Genomic DNA, 5,083 nt, shown 5'->3' with positions numbered 1-5,083 from the left:
GATGAAGCACTAACAGGAGGCTTTAAAATTTTCATTCTAGTGTCTTTCGTTTGGGAGAAAAATGCAAAGGTACAATACAGCTTTTCCTTGCCGATATCTCTCTTTTGCAAAGAGATAGGCATTGGAAAATTCAGGGCTATAACGTGTAGATGAAGCACTAACAGGAGGCTTTAAAATTTTCATTCTAGTGTCTTTCGTTTGGGAGAAAAATGCAAAAGTACAATGCTGCTTTTCCTTGCCGATATCTCTCTTTTGCAAAGAGATAGGCATTGGAAAATGCAGGGCTATAACATGTAGATGAAGCACTAACAGGAGGCTTTAAAATTTTCATTCTAGTGTCTTTCGTTTGGGAGAAAAATGCAAAAGTACAATGCTGCTTTTCCTTGCCGATATCTCTCTTTTGCAAAGAGATAGGCATTGGAAAATGCAGGGCTATAACGTGCAGATGAAGCACTAACAGGAGGCTTTAAAATTTTCATTCTAGTGTCTTTCGTTTGGGAGAAAAATGCAAAGGTACAATACAGCTTTTCCTTGCCAATATCTCTCTTTTGCAAAGAGCTAGGCATTGGAAAATGCAGGGCTATAACGTGTAGATGAAGCACTAACAGGAGGCTTTACAATTTTCATTCTAGTGTCTTTCGTTTGGGAGAAAAATGCAAAGGTACAATGCTGCTTTTCCTTGCCGATATCTCTCTTTTGCAAAGAGATAGGCATTGGAAAATGCAGGGCTATAACGTGTAGATGAAGCACTAACAGGAGGCTTTTAAATTTTCATTCTAGTGTCCTTCGTTTGGGAGAAAAATGCAAAGGTACAATACAGTTTTTCCTTGCCGATATCTCTCTTTTGAAAAGAGATAGGCATTGGAAAATTCAGGGCTATAACGTGTAGATGAAGCACTAACAGGAGGCTTTAAAATTTTCATTCTAGTGTCTTTCGTTTGGGAGAAAAATGCAAAGGTACAATACAGCTTTTCCTTGCCAATATCTCTCTTTTGCAAAGAGCTAGGCATTGGAAAATTCAGGGCTATAACGTGTAGATGAAGCACTAACAGGAGGCTTTAAAATTTTCATTCTAGTGTCTTTCGTTTGGGAGAAAAATGCAAAAGTACAATGCAGCTTTTCCTTGCCGATATCTCTCTTTTGCAAAGAGATAGGCATTGGAAAATGCAGGGCTATAACGTGTAGATGAAGCACTAACAGTAGGCTTTAAAAATTTCATTCTAGTGTCTTTCGTTTGGGAGAAAAATGCAAAGGTACAATACAGCTTTTCCTTGCCGATATCTCTCTTTTGCAAAGAGATAGGCATTGGAAAATTCAGGGCTATAACGAGTAGATGAAGCACTAACAGGAGGCTTTAAAATTTTCATTCTAGTGTCTTTCGTTTGGGAGAAAAATGCAAAGGTACAATACAGTTTTTCCTTGCCGATATCTCTCTTTTGCAAAGAGATAGGCATTGGAAAATTCAGGGCTATAACGTGTAGATGAAGCACTAATAGGAGGCTTTAAAATTTTCATTCTAGTGTCCTTCGTTTGGGAGAAAAATGCAAAGGTACAATACAGCTTTTCCTTGCCGATATCTCTCTTTTGCAAAGAGATTGGCATTGGAAAATTCAGGGCTATAACGTGTAGATGAAGCACTAACAGGAGGCTTTAAAATTTTCATTCTAGTGTCTTTCGTTTGGGAGAAAAATGCAAAGGTACAATACAGCTTTTCCTTGCCGATATCTCTCTTTTGCAAAGAGATAGGCATTGGAAAATTCAGGGCTATAACGTGTAGATGAAGCACTAACAGGAGGCTTTAAAAATTTCATTCTAGTGTCTTTCGTTTGGGAGAAAAATGCAAAGGTACAATACAGCTTTTCCTTGCCGATATCTCTCTTTTGCAAAGAGATAGGCATTGGAAAATTCAGGGCCATAACGTGTAGATGAAGCACTAACAGGAGGCTTTAAAATTTTCATTCTAGTGTCTTTCGTTTGGGAGAAAAATGCAAAGGTACAATACAGCTTTTCCTTGCCAATATCTCTCTGTTGCAAAGAGCTAGGCATTGGAAAATTCAGGGCTATAACGTGTAGATGAAGCACTAACAGGAGGCTTTAAAATTTTCATTCTAGTGTCTTTCGTTTGGGAGAAAAATGCAAAGGTACAATACAGCATTTCCTTGCCGATATCTCTCTTTTGCAAAGAGATAGGCATTGGAAAATTCAGGGCTATTACGTGTAGATGAAGCACTAAAAGGAGGCTTTAAAATTTTCATTCTAGTGTCTTTCGTTTGGGAGAAAAATGTAAAAGTACAATGCAGCTTTTCCTTGCCGATATCTCTCTTTTGCAAAGAGATAGGCATTGGAAAATTCAGGGCTATAACGTGTAGATGAAGCACTAACAGGAGGCTTTAAAATTTTCATTCTAGTGTCTTTCGTTTGGGAGAAAAATGTAAAAGTACAATGCAGCTTTTCCTTGCCGATATCTCTCTTTTGCAAAGAGATAGGCATTGGAAAATTCAGGGCTATAACGTGTATATGAAGCACTAACAGGAGGCTTTAAAATTTTCATTCTAGTGTCTTTCGTTTGGGAGAAAAATGCAAAGGTACAATACAGCTTTTCCTTGCCGATATCTCTCTTTTGCTAAGAGATAGGCATTGGAAAATTCAGGGCTATAACGTGTAGATGAAGCACTAACAGGAGGCTTTAAAATTTTCATTCTAGTGTCCTTCGTTTGGGAGAAAAATGCAAAGGTACAATATAGCTTTTCCTTGCCGATATCTCTCTTTTGCAAAGAGATAGGCATTGGAAAATTCAGGGCTATAACGTGTAGATGAAGCACTAATAGGAGGCTTTAAAATTTTCATTCTAGTGTCCTTCGTTTGGGAGAAAAATGCAAAGGTACAATACAGCTTTTCCTTGCCGATATCTCTCTTTTGCAAAGAGATAGGCATTGGAAAATTCAGGGCTATAACGTGTAGATGAAGCACTAACAGGAGGCTTTAAAATTTTCATTCTAGTGTCTTTCGTTTGGGAGAAAAATGCAAAGGTACAATACAGCTTTTCCTTGCCGATATCTCTCTTTTGCAAAGAGCTAGGCATTGGAAAATTCAGGGCTATAACGTGTAGATGAAGCACTAACAGTAGACTTTAAAATTTTCATTCTAGTGTCTTTCGTTTGGGAGAAAAATGCAAAGGTACAATACAGCTTTTCCTTGCCAATATCTCTCTTTTGCAAAGAGCTAGGCATTGGAAAATTCAGGGCTATAACGTGTAGATGAAGCACTAACAGGAGGCTTTAAAATTTTCATTCTAGTGTCTTTCGTTTGGGAGAAAAATGCAAAGGTACAATACAGTTTTTCCTTGCCGATATCTCTCTTTTGCAAAGAGATAGGCATTGGAAAATTCAGGGCTATAACGTGTAGATGAAGCACTAACAGGAGGCTTTAAAATTTTCATTCTAGTGTCTTTCGTTTGGGAGAAAAATGCAAAAGTACAATGCTGCTTTTCCTTGCCGATATCTCTCTTTTGCAAAGAGATAGGCATTGGAAAATGCAGGGCTATAACGTGTATATGAAGCACTAACAGGAGGCTTTAAAATTTTCATTCTAGTGTCTTTCGTTTGGGAGAAAAATGCAAAGGTACAATACAGCTTTTCCTTGCCGATATCTCTCTTTTGCAAAGAGATAGGCATTGGAAAATTCAGGGGTATTACGTGTAGATGAAGCACTAAAAGGAGGCTTTAAAATTTTCATTCTAGTGTCTTTCGTTTGGGAGAAAAATGTAAAAGTACAATGCAGCTTTTCCTTGCCGATATCTCTCTTTTGCAAAGAGATAGGCATTGGAAAATTCAGGGCTATAACGTGTAGATGAAGCACTAACAGGAGGCTTTAAAATTTTCATTCTAGTGTCTTTCGTTTGGGAGAAAAATGCAAAGGTACAATACAGCATTTCCTTGCCGATATCTCTCTTTTGCAAAGAGATAGGCATTGGAAAATTCAGGGGTATTACGTGTAGATGAAGCACTAAAAGGAGGCTTTAAAATTTTCATTCTAGTGTCTTTCGTTTGGGAGAAAAATGTAAAAGTACAATGCAGCTTTTCCTTGCCGATATCTCTCTTTTGCAAAGAGATAGGCATTGGAAAATTCAGGGCTATAACGTGTAGATGAAGCACTAACAGGAGGCTTTAAAATTTTCATTCTAGTGTCTTTCGTTTGGGAGAAAAATGTAAAAGTACAATGCAGCTTTTCCTTGCCGATATCTCTCTTTTGCAAAGAGATAGGCATTGGAAAATTCAGGGCTATAACGTGTATATGAAGCACTAACAGGAGGCTTTAAAATTTTTCATTCTAGTGTCTTTCGTTTGGGAGAAAAATGCAAAGGTACAATACAGCTTTTCCTTGCCGATATCTCTCTTTTGCAAAGAGATAGGCATTGGAAAATTCAGGGCTATAACGTGTAGATGAAGCACTAACAGGAGGCTTTAAAATTTTCATTCTAGTGTCTTTCGTTTGGGAGAAAAATGCAAAGGTACAATACAGCTTTTCCTTGCCGATATCTCTCTTTTGCAAAGAGCTAGGCATTTGAAAATTCAGGGCTATAACGTGTAGATGAAGCACTAACAGTAGACTTTAAAATTTTCATTCTAGTGTCTTTCGTTTGGGAGAAAAATGCAAAGGTACAATACAGCTTTTCCTTGCCGATATCTCTCTTTTGCTAAGAGATAGGCATTGGAAAATTCAGGGCTATAACGTGTAGATGAAGCACTAACAGGAGGCTTTAAAATTTTCATTCTAGTGTCTTTCGTTTGGGAGAAAAATGCAAAGGTACAATACAGCATTTCCTTGCCGATATCTCTCTTTTGCAAAGAGATAGGCATTGGAAAATTCAGGGCTATTACGTGTAGATGAAGCACTAAAAGGATGCTTTAAAATTTTCATTCTAGTGTCTTTCGTTTGGGAGAAAAATGCAAAGGTACAATACAGCTTTTCCTTGCCAATATCTCTCTTTTGCAAAGAGCTAGGCATTGGAAAATTCAGGGCTATAACGTGTAGATTAAGCACTAACAGGAGGCTTTAAAATTTTCATTCTAGTGTCTTTCGT

Source organism: Pseudophryne corroboree, unplaced genomic scaffold, assembly GCF_028390025.1.
Source record: "Pseudophryne corroboree isolate aPseCor3 unplaced genomic scaffold, aPseCor3.hap2 scaffold_1375, whole genome shotgun sequence".
NCBI lineage: Eukaryota > Metazoa > Chordata > Amphibia > Anura > Myobatrachidae > Pseudophryne > Pseudophryne corroboree.
The sequence above is the reverse complement of the archived record's forward strand: the minus strand, read 5'-3'. Positions refer to the sequence as shown.